This window comes from Lissotriton helveticus, chromosome 1_2 (assembly GCF_964261635.1).
Source record: "Lissotriton helveticus chromosome 1_2, aLisHel1.1, whole genome shotgun sequence".
Lineage (NCBI taxonomy): Eukaryota > Metazoa > Chordata > Amphibia > Caudata > Salamandridae > Lissotriton > Lissotriton helveticus.
The window spans coordinates 81686968-81701354 of NC_136058.1; the positions used below are offsets into that span (position 1 = coordinate 81686968).

Here is a 14387-nt window from a genome sequence, read left to right on the forward strand (position 1 = left end):
TTTCAAGGGGATGCCTCCTTGGAGGCCTTAAGCCCAGAGGCACCCTTGGGTTTGGGTTTCCTAAACTGCGAAGATTTCCTATTTGGCCCATACGTTGGAAGGCAATAGCATTTCCTATTTGCGAATTCCTGATAGCAATTTCTACACTGTAGGAATCGCTATTAGGGAATCGCAAATTTTGTTAATACCATTTTGCTTCTTCTAAATAGCAAATTCTACAGACAGCTATTCAGGAAAGGCAAAGTAAGACTTTTGTAGATGTGGCCCTACGTTTCTTATTACATGGCAGGCAGAGCAGAATTACAGAATAGAATTCTATTTTGACTGACAACGACTGACTCATTGCCTAGGGAATCTAGAGGTAGGAACACTAAGCCCAATATTTCCAGCTGATACTTTCGGACAGTAAAATTTAATGAGGCTTTGACTGCAGTAGCATCTAAGCCGTGTCCCCCGGTCCCAGAAAAATCTATTATGCCCATTCCCCTCCCTTAGCAGCAGCATAGCACAGCACACAGAATCCTAATGGCAGCAACGGGGGAGACAACAAAATAAATGATGCCCTTTCTTACACTGCACATCTGAGTTTGATCAGAGGGGAAGTCTGTTGTCCTGAAGCTACTCCTGAGAATAATTTCCTGACAGTTTTGTTGGGTCAGAATCTCTTATCTTTTAAGAGTAAAAGTTGCATTCTGATTTGGCATTTTTAAAAATGGAATCTTCTCAGTCTACCCCGAAGCTAGATTTATTTGGTGCAGATACCATCCTATTTCTGTTAGAGTGCCCTTAGATTTCTTGGTATCTATCAATAATCGAACAGTTTCTCTTTCTGTGCTAATTCTTTCATTCCGATACCACGCAATGTCATCTTGAATAGAAAGGTTAGTTACGAGTAAAAAAAAAAGAAATTGAGAATTTTGCTTTTATTTTATTGCCATTTTTAAAACGTATTTGAATAATATCAGTAATAAGTGGAGTAAGGAATTGGGAGAAAGTATTTAAATATCACAAATCTCACGTTGTCCTCATAACCTAGAGCATTTGCTAATACCTGCAATGTTGCGACAAACAGATACATTTCACAAATTGTCGCCCATGTAGATCACTTGTATGTTTATTTATACGAAATATTGCCCTACCGATTCTGCTATAAACATAACTCAATGTATATTGGGATGCTTGCTAGTCAGAGTCTTGAAATTGCAAATTTTGGTGTATGGCATGTCAGTTCCAAGCGAAGAAAGAACCTTTCTACATAAGAACATGGTTATGGCAAGATTGGTGCTGGTCGCCATTGCACTGACAGGAAATCATTTGAAGGAGCGGTGGGCCTTGCTAATAGTAAGCTATGTGAATGAAACATGTATTATTGAGAACAGAGATGGACATGCCAGGTTTAGCACCACGTGGATGCTGACATAACACAATGTCTAACACTTACAACTAAACTCTAATATCAGATGTTCTGTACTTACTTATATGTGTGCGTTTTTGAACGTAAATGTATACTGCTCGTTTGCTATTTTGTTTTCGTGTAAGTCCCTGCTTTTTACACCCTTTTGTTTCTTTTTCGTCTGTTTTATAAGGCTTTCATGTTTCTACTTTAAGTTATCATTCCTTGTAAACCAACGTAACATGACATTTAAAAATAATCAAGAAATGCAGAAAGTGCGACTTCAGTCTATGACCTGTTGAGATTTAATTAATAGGATATCCAAATAAATTCTTTACAGAGTTTGACTCGTGATGGATCTTCTGAAAGTGCTGCAACTGCTTTTTCCGACTGAGCATCAATCATGATTTCTTTTAAAGTATGAAATCAGTTTAATAGATCGCATACCTTTTAAAGTCTCGGTTCTAACACGAATATTTGTTTGTTTCGCCTATTTATTTAAATGTCTTGTTTTATAGTAGTTATATCACCAGTCATTTGCATGAATATGTGAAACAGTTTTGCCACATTTTTAGCCATCAATGTTATTACCTTCTTGAAGTTCTTTCTCCCCATTTACTCTTTTTACACACCGAAAGTCTTCATTGTTGCTAATCCATATTTAAACAATGAAAAGTGGTTCCATACTGATTTATGTTTTCAAAGGCCCTAGCAATCTAGTTGCCACTGTTGAAACCGGCAGTTGTAGAAGCAGGCGACCGTTTCTGATGAGATCTGAGACAAAGTCCGTGAAAAATGTGCTTCAGTGTTCCATTGTGGACTGGCCTTTGGGATAGTCTTGGAATGTGTCACAGTCAGATAAGCCAGCTTAAAAGGCAAGTGTTTTGGCTGTTTTTTGGTCCTGTCATGGCCCACTCTCTGACCCTTTCAAGCTGGCCCATATGGTAATGCCAGGCTGCCCACAAGGCCAGTCCAACACCGGCACGGTTTTTGAAATGTGGGCAAAGGCAACTGGTCAGGTTTACCTCCAGCTCCTGTAGCCCTAATAATAATGCCACATAATTTCAGTTTCTTTTACCTATAGAAGGTCATCAGTTTTGGAACCAACAATAAATGCTAGGTTGGCTTGCAGGTTGGCTGATGTCAAATTCCTAATGTATATATTGACCGAAAGAGTTCTTGCCCCAGACCCTCTCAAGGCTCTTCCTGAGAGACACAAAAGCCTAAATGACTTTCCTGATCTCCCAGCAGCTCCCCCATGCACACATCATACATTACCCAAAGGGAAAGAATAGGTTTAGATCTACTCTACATTCTCTAAGTCCAAATACTGCCTTCTCACATAAGTAAACAAACCAATGGCAGCCATAGCAAGTTGTCAAGCCACGCTGTACTACAGCCTTCCTTCCATCAGAACCGACTATGGCCTCAACTGCACTTGGAATTGCTCCAGCCAGACTCCTTGTGCACACAAGCAGGTCTACAAACAAGACATCTCCACTCTTTGACTCTCTTGTGCCATCTCTTCCTGGAGAACAGCTCTAATCCACATCCTGAGAACAGACCGCCAGAACCATCCATAGTCTTTATCTACTTTGATAATATATTTTCTTAAAACTTCAACTTGCAATATTCCAGAAGGCTGATGTAAACTGTCCTGACTCAACAAGAACGGTGGAAATGTATTCTTGTTGATTTCCACCTGTGTTTGGAGTAAATGTTACATTTTTTTGGGAATGGGATATGAAAAGATTGGTTAAAATGCACAATGTTTGAGAGTGTTCGCCAGCTTTCCATGGCATCCCCACACTGAAATGCACACTTTCCATCCAAGGGACTAGATTTCCTCTCAAATATGACTTTGAACTAGTAAATCATACAAGTTGTGCACCTAAGTTGAACTTGGGTACACGTATGACCCCATTATTCTAATGCAACAGATTCCCCTTAGGCATACACGTACCTGATTCATTACCTCCTAAATTCATCATGTCATGTGACACTGCTATTTCTTTTTCTCAACTGAAGTCCGGGACATCAAACAGCCATAGTCCTTCTTTAAAATTAGTTTTATTAAAAAAAAAGTGTAGTTCTTTATAGTTCATTCTATGCACTTTAGTCCAAGGTCACAGTCTGACTGGAGTGTAGGTATATATTGAGGGCAGTACACTTTTCTTTGTGTGCACTAGAGTTAGGGGATAATTGCTTGGCACTGCGTTTCCCAGTTCCTATTGTGTTATTTTATGTTATGCTGATTTATAGAGTGCACTATCATCCAGGAGGGTATCTGGGCACTTAGCAGGTTTGGACACCTAGAGCTAAGTGGGAATACTCAAAAATCCAGGACTTCAGCTTCTTGCGGAATGCAAGATGTGAGGAATAGGCTGTTATGTACAGCGGCAGGTAGCTCCATGCTTAAAGAGCGATGTAGGAGAAGGTTTGACCACCATATTTGTACAAGTAGGTTTGTCAAAAGCAGATGCGATTGCTGAGGTAAGTTGGGCCAGTGTTATATAGTGCATTGAAAGTGTGGGTGAGAAGTTTGAATTGTGCTTGTTGTGAATAGGGAGCTAGTGTAGACCCTTCAGGCGTGGTGTGATGTGAGTGTGACGTGGGAGGTTGAGAGAAATTCTGGTCAATGAGTTCAGAATGGTCTGCAGCCTTCTGGTGAGTTTCTTGTTGATCCTGGCATTGAGGGTGTTCTCATAGTTCAGCTTGCTTGTGAACAGGGCATGAGTGATGCTTTTCCGGGTGCTGATTGGGAGCTATTTAAAAATCTTCCTCAGCAACTTCAGGGTATGAACACATGAGGAGGTGACAGCATTGAGTTGAATAGTCATGTCCAGTTTGCTGTCGAGGATGAAAGCGAGGTTATCGGTGTGTGTGGTAGGGGTGGGTGCCAGCACTAGCTCTCTTGTCCACTAAGTGGAGTCCCACAGTAATGTGCTCTTCCCAAAGATTATGATTTCGGTCTTGTCAGTGTTCAGCTTTCGGTAGTTGGTCTTTATCCATTGGGCAATTTCAGTCATTGAATGTGTTCCGTGTACTCAGGTTCTTGTCCGTGAGGAAAGAATGAATTTCATGTCATTGGCATAGGAGAGAACGTTGATATCATGACAGCGGATGATGCTGGCTAGAGGGATCATATATACAAACGAGGTCACAGTTTTCAATGGTGTTAGGTGCCAGGCTGACTGACTTGATCTTTCCAGTCAAAAAGAAGCAGATTCATTGCAGTGTGTATCCTAGAATTGTGATGTTGTATGGGCCTTGGATGGGATGGATTGGGAGACTGTCAAATACTGCAGAGAAGTCCAGAAGGATGAAAGGTACCTGCATCGTTTGTTCAGAGTCATGCGGATGTCATCCTTGGCAGTGTCTATTCTGTGGTTGGGTCTAAAGCCAGACTGAGTCATGTTGAGTAGTTGGTGCTCGTTGAGGTATTTGATGAGGTTTCTGTTGATGATTTATCTCTAAGACATTGACCAGGAATTGTAGCAGAGAAATTGGTCTGTAGTTGGTAAGTACTGAATGGTCTGCAGAGTATTTTTTTAGTGATGGGAGGATTGCATATTGCGTTACCTGTTTCCAAGCATTTGGGATGGTTGCAGAGCAGAAGGGAGCATTCAGATAGGTTATGAGCTTGTCGCTGATGGGTTTCAGTCCTCTGGAGTATGCGTGGTGGGGGCAGTGGTTCTTTGTGGCCCCTGAGTGCATCAAGTTAATGGTGGCGGTCGTTTCTTCTTGGGTGATGACAGGCCAAGTGGTTAGCATTGGTTCTTTGAATAATATCCAGAAGCATTTGCCGTCTGTTGGGTCCAGGTGTGTGATGAAGTTGCGGTAAATGGCTGTGATTATGTTGCTGAACAATTGAAAGAGATTGTTTGAGAGGCCCTGCGAGGGAGTTATTGAGTTGGATATGGTCATTGATGATGTGCAATCTTTCACAATGGTGAAGATTTCTTTGATTTATTAGTGCTGGCATCTATGTGGTCGACCAGAGCAGCACGTTTGATGGTGTGGATCAATTGATGGTAGCGTCTTATGGCAGATTTGAACATGCTCCTCACTGCAATGTCCTGCCTAGTTCTCCATTTGCGCTCCAGTTGTTTGCAGTGGTGGACCATTAGTCTGAGTTCCTCTGTGTACCAACTGGCCTGGAGTCTGAATCTTATAGTACTGCTGTGTTTGAGGGCGGCCAGGGAGTAGGTGCAAGAGGTTATCCAACTGTTTTTTTTATTTTAATTTTTTTAAACTTTATTTATTTGCATTTTCGAAATAAAAGCTTTACAAAAAAGAAAACAGTTTGTCAATGTTATAAGATAAACATTCTGCGGCGAGCAAAAAAGCCAAATGGCTTATAATAGGAATTTCCCTGATATCCAGTGCACATGTAGCAGGGGTCAATGACATACATCCACACATACAGTATTTGCCTTGATGTTTAAGCAGTTATCATGATCATTTAGCTGCTACAGCTTCATTTAGCATTACCTGTGACACATAGTAAGGATTGGGATACAGCAGGGGTTATGCCCCTTGGACCTACGGTGTCTGTGGTGTCTGTACAGGCGTGATATAAATTTCTTGCAAACGTAGTAGGTATGACAATAAGGGGTTGTCAAATATCCACCGGTCTAGAGGCGGGCGGCTGTAGTTGGGTATACGTATCACTGGTGGTGTTGCAGTATGTCATGCTGTGCAACCATGTGTGGAGTGTAGGGACAGTTTTCCATGATCATTTAATGGCCACTTCGTGTTTAGCAAGCAGGATCACCATTGCTAAAAAACGTCACTGGGATCTAGAGAGGTCATGGACATACCCCAGGAGAGCAAGGAAGGGTGATGGTGTTATTTATAACTCAACCATCTGAGATATCTCTTGAAAAATTGATTTCCAATAGTCCCCTGTTATAAGGCACGTCCACGTCATGTGTGCAAAGTCCGCGTTCGGGGCACTACATCTCGGGCAGGCGTCCGAAAGCACAGGGTCAATGCGATGTAGCTTGCTAGGGGTAGTATATACTCACCGCAGGAACTTAAAATGCAATAGTTTACGGCAGTGGTTAGGCGACACTTTTCACGTTTGTGAGCAGCAACTATACCATTGGAGGTCAGTTAAGGGGTGTCCAAGAGCGCTCTCCCATGCAGCCCTCACAGCCACATCTCTACTCGGGAGCCGCGCTAGGGGCAGTGCGCGGGAGTACAGTGCACTCATACCAGTCACCTTTGCTAGCTTAAGCCAGCTCGTAGTGGACAGCGTTTGAATGTCACGCAGGTCTCTAAGGAAACCACACAGCAGCAGTGTATGGAGAGGGGCCGGAAGTGCCAAGTCACCCTCAGGCCGATAGTACGGGATACGAATATCCATGTTATACCAGTGTCGAGCAAAACTCGCCTGGGTAACCAGGTAGTAAATTTGCAGGTTCAGAACGCCAAATCTACCTCTCTCGTAGGGCAACACCAAGGTGTTCCATCCAACCTGGTGCTCCCTACCACCCCACACTAGCTTCCCAAGCAAGATGCGCAACTTGGGAAAAAAAACTATTATAGAGAGGGATTGGAATGTTCGTGAAAAAGTACAAAAATTGTGGCAACATCACCATTTTTATTATGGTTATCCGACCTGCCATTGTCAACGGGAGTCGCAGCCATCGTTCTGTTAATTTGAGCCTCTCAACCGCCGGGCCATAGTTCAGCTGCAGGACACGATCCTGGTCCCTGTGAATATGGATACCCAGGTATTTGACTGAGTCATCGCACCAAGTTAATGGGTAGTACCCTGCTCTAGCACAAACCGCCTCGGCCAACGGGAACACTTCTGATTTATCCCAATTTATGTTTAAACCTGACAGGGTGCCATATCAAGTCACCTCACTAAGCAACAGTGGTAAATTGTCATCAGGATGCCGCACGTAAAGTATTATGTCATCGGCATAAAATGTGAGCAGTAATGGTCCAGTTTTGAATTGTAGGCCGCGGTGGCTGTGCTTGCTCTGTAAATGGTGCACCAACGGGTCTAACACCAGTATGGTAAGGAGGGGGACAGGGGGGCATCCCTGCCCCGTGCCGCGAGTGAGAGGGAATGCCCCAGTCCGCGTGCCATTGAGGCGGATACAGGCCGTAGGTTGAGTGCACAACAATCTGATCACTGACGAGAACCGTTCAGGCATCCCCAGATTGTGCATGGTGGTATAGAGAAATGGCCATTCCAGTGAATCGAACGCCTTTTCGGCGTCTAATAGCAACGCTCTAGCCGGTAGAGCTGGTTCAAGCCTGTTCAATGTAGTGAATAATGTGCGTGTATTCAAAGCTGTGGATTTGTGTGGAATAAAGCCCGATTACGCTGGGGATATGAGTTTCTCGATAATCAATGCGAGCCTGATAGCTATCCCTTTAGCAAAAATTTTATTGTCAAAGTTCAGCAAGTGGTCTTTACTGGGTTTAGGTATTAGGATTATAACTGCTTCTCTTAGAGTGGGCAGGAGTATCCCCTTATCCACTGCCTCCTGAAATACGTCAATAGGATGTGAACTAGGAAATCTTTGTACTTTCTATAGGAGCAGCCTGTAAAGCAGTCTAGGTCAGGTGCTTTAGAGCCATCAAGCGCGTTAATGGCGTCTGATAGTTCCCCCTCAGTGAAGGGTTCGGCCAGGAACTCCTGGTGGGCCTTGTCCATGCAGGAGAGGGAAATCTCGTGAATGTACTCCTGACAATTCTCCAAGGATGCAACAGTCTTAGAGGTGTATAGCTCTATAAAGTATTTAAGTACCTCTGGTAGTATTCCTACATTTCCTGTTATCCGCTCTCCCATATCCTCAGTAAGTTCAGCTATGTATGTTGGTTTGCGGGCATGTTGCATCAATCTTGCCAGTGTTCTGCTGGGTCTTTCTTCCTCCTCATACCGGTGAGCTATGGCATATTTGCCCCGAAATTTGGCTTCTCTGTCTGCGGCCTCACTGAACTCAGCCAGCAGGACAGCACACTTAAGCATGTCAGGGGGGTCTGTGTCATGTGCACTACTGTCAAGGTCCCTATGTTTTGTCTCTATCTGCACAATAGTGTGGCAAAGTGACTGGAGCACTCCAGCATGTTTAGAAATGCATATACTCTTTGCGTATGTCTTGAACACCTCCCAGAGGGTGGCCTTGGAGTCTACAGAACCAACGTTCAACTGAAAATATTTCACAATAGCTTCTCCTAGTTCAGCTGCAAAAGCCGAGTCTCGTAGGGCCATATCCGGAAAACGCCAAGTGTGCTCCAGCCCTCGGAATCTGTAAGTGCGCCAATACCGGGGAGTGGTCAGACAACATTTGCGGCAAATGTGTGATGTCTTTGAGCCAAAGTATGGCAGCCGCCGAGAGGCACCAATAGTCAAGGCATGTCCAGGTGTTGTGGGGTGCAAAGTAGTGTGTGCATCCTAATCGCGCATATAGTGGTGTCGCCATGCATCTACCAAATCTAACTGTTTCCAAATACTGCCTTCTCACATAAGTAAACAAACCAATGGCAGCCAGAGCAAGTTGTCAAGCCACGCTGTACTACAGCCTTCCTTCCATCAGAACCGACTATGGCCTCAACTGTACTTGGAATTGCTCCAGCCAGACTCCTTGTGCACACAAGCAGGTCTACAAACAAGACATCTCCACTCTTTGACTCTCTTGTGCCATCTCTTCCTGGAGAACAGCTCTAATCCACATCCTGAGAACAGACCGCCAGAACCATCCATAGTCTTTATCTACTTTGATAATATATTTTCTTAAAACTTCAACTTGCATTATTCCAGAAGGCTGATGTAAACTGTCCTGACTCAACAAGAACGGTGGAAATGTATTCTTGTTGATTTCCACCTGTGTTTGGAGTAAATGTTACATTTTTTTGGGAATGGGATATGAAAAGATTGGTTAAAATGCACAATGTTTGAGAGTGTTCGCCTGCTTTCCATGGCATCCCCACACTGGAATGCACACTTTCCATCCAAGGGACTAGATTTCCTCTCAAATATGACTTTGAACTAGTAAATCATACAAGTTGTGCACCTAAGTTGAACTTGGGTACACGTATGACCCCATTATTCTAATGCAACAGATTCCCCTTAGGCATACACGTACCTGATTCCTTACCTCCTAAATTCATCATGTCATGTGACACTGCTATTTCTTTTTCTCAACTGAAGTCCGGGACATCAAACAGCCATAGTCCTTCTTTAAAATTAGTTTTATTTAAAAAAAAAAGTGTAGTTCTTTATAGTTCATTCTATGCACTTTAGTCCAAGGTCACAGTCTGACTGGAGTGTAGGTATATATTGAGGGCAGTACACTTTTCTTTGTGTGCACTAGAGTTAGGGGATAATTGCTTGCCACTGCGTTTCCCAGTTCCTATTGTGTTATTTTATGTTATGCTGATTTATAGAGTGCACTATCATCCAGGAGGGTATCTGGGCACTTAGCAGGTTTGGACACCTAGAGCTAAGTGGGAATACTCAAAAATCCAGGACTTCAGCTTCTTGCGGAATGCAAGATGTGAGGAATAGGCTGTTATGTACAGCGGCAGGTAGCTCCATGCTTAAAGAGCGATGTAGGAGAAGGTTTGACCACCATATTTGTACAAGTAGGTTTGTCAAAAGCAGATGCGATTGCTGAGGTAAGTTGGGCCAGTGTTATATAGTGCATTGAAAGTGTGGGTGAGAAGTTTGAATTGTGCTTGTTGTGAATAGGGAGCTAGTGTAGACCCTTCAGGCGTGGTGTGATGTGAGTGTGACGTGGGAGGTTGAGAGAAATTCTGGTCAATGAGTTCAGAATGGTCTGCAGCCTTCTGGTGAGTTTCTTGTTGATCCTGGCATTGAGGGTGTTCTCATAGTTCAGCTTGCTTGTGAACAGGGCATGAGTGATGCTTTTCCGGGTGCTGATTGGGAGCTATTTAAAAATCTTCGTCAGCAACTTCAGGGTATGAACACATGAGGAGGTGACAGCATTGAGTTGAATAGTCATGTCCAGTTTGCTGTCGAGGATGAAAGCGAGGTTATCGGCGTGTGTGGTAGGGGTGGGTGCCAGCACTAGCTCTCTTGTCCACTAAGTGGAGTCCCACAGTAATGTGCTCTTCCCAAAGATTATGATTTCGGTCTTGTCAGTGTTCAGCTTTCGGTAGTTGGTCTTTATCCATTGGGCAATTTCAGTCATTGAATGTGTTCCGTGTACTCAGACTCTTGTCCGTGAGGAAAGAATGAATTTCATGTCATTGGCATAGGAGAGAACGTTGATATCATGACAGCGGATGATGCTGGCTAGAGGGATCATATATACAAATGAGGTCACAGTTTTCAATGGTGTTAGGTGCCAGGCTGATTGACTTGATCTTTCCAGTCAGAAAGAAGCAGATTCATTGCAGTGTGTATCCTAAAATTGTGATGTTGTATGGGCCTTGGATGGGATGGATTGGGAGACTGTCAAATACTGCAGAGAAGTCCAGAAGGATGAAAGGTGCCTGCATCGTTTGTTCAGAGTCATGCGGATGTCATCCTTGGCAGTGTCTATTCTGTGGTTGGGTCTAAAGCCAGACTGAGTCATGTTGAGTAGTTGGTGCTCGTTGAGGTATTTGATGAGGTTTCTGTTGATGATTTATCTCTAAGACATTGACCAGCAATTGTAGCAGAGAAATTGGTCTGTAGTTGGCAAGTACTGAATGGTCTGCAGAGTATTTTTTTAGTGATGGGAGGATTGCATATTGCGTTACCTGTTTCCAAGCATTTGGGATGGTTGCAGAGCAGAAGGGAGCATTCAGATAGGTTATGAGCTTGTCGCTGATGGGTTTCAGTCCTCTGGAGTATGCGTGGTGGGGGCAGTGGTTCTTTGTGGCCCCTGAGTGCATCAAGTTAATGGTGGCGGTCGTTTCTTCTTGGGTGATGACAGGCCAAGTGGTTAGCATTGGTTCTTTGAATAATATCCAGAAGCATTTGCCGTCTGTTGGGTCCAGGTGTGTGCTGAAGTTGCGGTAAATGGCTGTGATTATGTTGCTGAACAATTGAAAGAGATTGTTTGAGAGGCCCTGCGAGGGAGTTATTAAGTTGGATATGGTCATTGATGATGTGTAATCTTTCACAATAGTGAAGATTTCTTTGATTTATTAGTGCTGGCATCTATGTGGTCGACCAGAGCAGCACGTTTGATGGTGTGGATCAATTGATGGTAGCGTCTTATGGCAGATTTGAACATGCTCCTCACTGCAATGTCCTGCCTAGTTCTCCATTTGCGCTCCAGTTGTTTGCAGTGGTGGACCATTAGTCTGAGTTCCTCTGTGTACCAACTGGCCTGGAGTCTGAATCTTATAGTACTGCTGTGTTTGAGGGCGGCCAGGGAGTAGGTGCAAGAGGTTATCCAACTGTTTTTTAATTTTAATTTTTTTAAACTGTATTTATTTGCATTTTCGAAATAAAAGCTTTACAAAAAAGAAAACAGTTTGTCAATGTTATAAGATAAACATTCTGCGGCGAGCAAAAAAGCCAAATGGCTTATAATAGGAATTTCCCTGATATCCAGTGCACATGTAGCAGGGGTCAATGACATACATCCACACATACAGTATTTGCCTTGATGTTTAAGCAGTTATCATGATCATTTAGCTGCTACAGCTTAATTTAGCATTACCTGTGACACATAGTAAGGATTGGGATACAGCAGGGGTTATGCCCCTTGGACCTACGGTGTCTGTGGTGTCTGTATAGGCGTGATATAAATTTCTTGCAAACGTAGTAGGTATGACAATAAGGGGTTGCCAAATATCCACCGGTCTAGAGGCGGGCGGCTGTAGTTGGGTATACGTATCACTGGTGGTGTTGCAGTATGTCATGCTGTGCAACCATGTGTGGAGTGTAGGGACAGTTTTCCATGATCACTTAATGGCCACTTCGTGTTTAGCAAGTGTAGCGAATACGTGGCCAAGGGGGCTGATTCCCTATCATGAACAAAAAATGGGAAAAGTCCGTAAGACTACAGCTACCAGAATGCCTTGGGGCATTCTCCACAGACATAAGCCCCTCCTATACAGGGGAAAAGTGCTTGTCAATTAACCTGCTTCCAGAGAGGAATGGCGGATGGTATTCCCCGCCGGATTCCAGCGTGAAGATTCAAGCCTTGTTACTGAATTCTTGTGTTCTTGTTATGGACCTGGTGCAATCTGGACCTCCGATGACATGGAGAGTGTTTGAGGAAATCGACACGCAGTTCCTGTGGAAGGAGAGCGGGCTCGCCTCCTTTACATCAATCCTTTTTCTGGGAAATAGGATATCCTTGTGGAAAGAGAAGCCACGATGCTATTAAACGCGCAGAGATGCGTTTCAAGGGCACGTGAGTAAAAATAAAGCATTTCACTGTGCACCGCGTCTGAGAGTAAGACGCGTCCGGTGCAATTGCTTTCAGTATTAGTGAAGGCATTCTTAGTGAAGAATACCTTAGTGTTTTGTGGGCACAACTTATTTTCATTTCCGTTGGAGTATGTTTTGAAGGAGCTGAACAATTACTCTGAATTATGGACATGAATCAGTACTATTTTAAATGATCCATGGAAGTGTTGTGACTGCAACAACGCTGTGTTAGAAGTGAAGACAAGTACCCTTAATGACTTTTTCTGTTTCGGTGTTTGGCAGCGTTCCAAGACTGTGCAACTAAGGGGAAGTGATTTATTGCTGACATTAACCCTCGGACATTGGGCAGGAGATATTTTTGGTCTCAGATTCGAAAGCACTTGCAGAATACGAAATATTGCAGCTGTCTATGAGACTTTGGTGAGTTGGAGGAGGGGACGAACAGTACCTTGTATAAAGAGTACCAGTGAACAGAGAGTAATCTTCTGCTTTGTCGCCCTTTTACATAGCGTTGGAGGCCTTTCTGACACAGCGCAGAGTGCATACCACGCCCCAGAGAGGGATACAGAAACCACAGCCTCTTTATTATTTTACCCACTTCCCCTTTTTCCCTCGGGGCACGAATTCACGCAGAGCGTATATTCTTCTCTGTTGGGGGTCGTGTCGAGAGGGATTGGGGGGGCTTAGCTTCAGACATCGTCTCCGCTGGGTACAAGAACAAGGTTAGTGGCGTTCTTTGTTCTTGCGCTGCTGCCAATCCCGACAGCAAGCAGGAACACCATTGCTAAAAAACGGCACTGGGATCTAGAGAGGTCATGGACATACCCCAGGAGAGCAAGGAAGGGTGATGGTGTTATTTATAACTCAACCATCTGAGATATCTCTTGAAAAATTGATTTCCAATAGTCCTCTATTATAAGGCACGTCCACGTCATGTGTGCAAAGTCCGCGTTCGGGGCACTACATCTCGGGCAGGCGTCCGAAAGCACAGGGTCAATGCGATGTAGCTTGCTAGGGGTAGTATATACTCACCGCAGGAACTTAAAATGCAATAGTTTACGGCAGTGGTTAGGCAACACTTTTCACGTTTGTGAGCAGCAACTATACCATTGGAGGTCAGTTAAGGGGTGTCCAAGAGCGCTCTCCCATGCAGCCCTCACAGCCACATCTCTACTCGGGAGCCGCGCTAGGGGCAGTGCGCGGGAGTACAGTGCACTCATACCAGTCACCTTTGCTAGCTTAAGCCAGCTCGTAGTGGACAGCGTTTGAATGTCACGCAGGTCTCTAAGGAAACCACGCAGCAGCAGTGTATGGAGTGGGGCCGGAAGTGCCAAGTCACCCTCAGGCCGATAGTACGGGATACGAATATCCATGTTATACCAGTGTCGAGCAAAACTCGCCTGGGTAACCAGGTAGTAAATTTGCAGGTTCAGAACGCCAAATCTACCTCTCTCGTAGGGCAACACCAAGGTGTTCCATCCAACCTGGTGCTCCCTACCACCCCACACTAGCTTCCCAAGCAAGATGCGCAACTTGGAAAAAAAACTATTATAGAGAGGGATTGGAATGTTCGTGAAAAAGTACAAAAATTGTGGCAACATCACCATTTTTATTATGGTTATCCGACCTGCCATT

At 44.1% G+C, this 14387-nt stretch overlaps 1 protein-coding gene across 1 annotated transcript in view; it reads left to right on the forward strand.

Moving 5' to 3' along the window:
* The window catches only part of DNAI4 (dynein axonemal intermediate chain 4), a 496013-nt gene that overhangs the window by 179402 nt on the left and 302224 nt on the right, over positions 1–14387 (forward strand). The gene's annotated exons all lie outside the window — the stretch shown is intronic.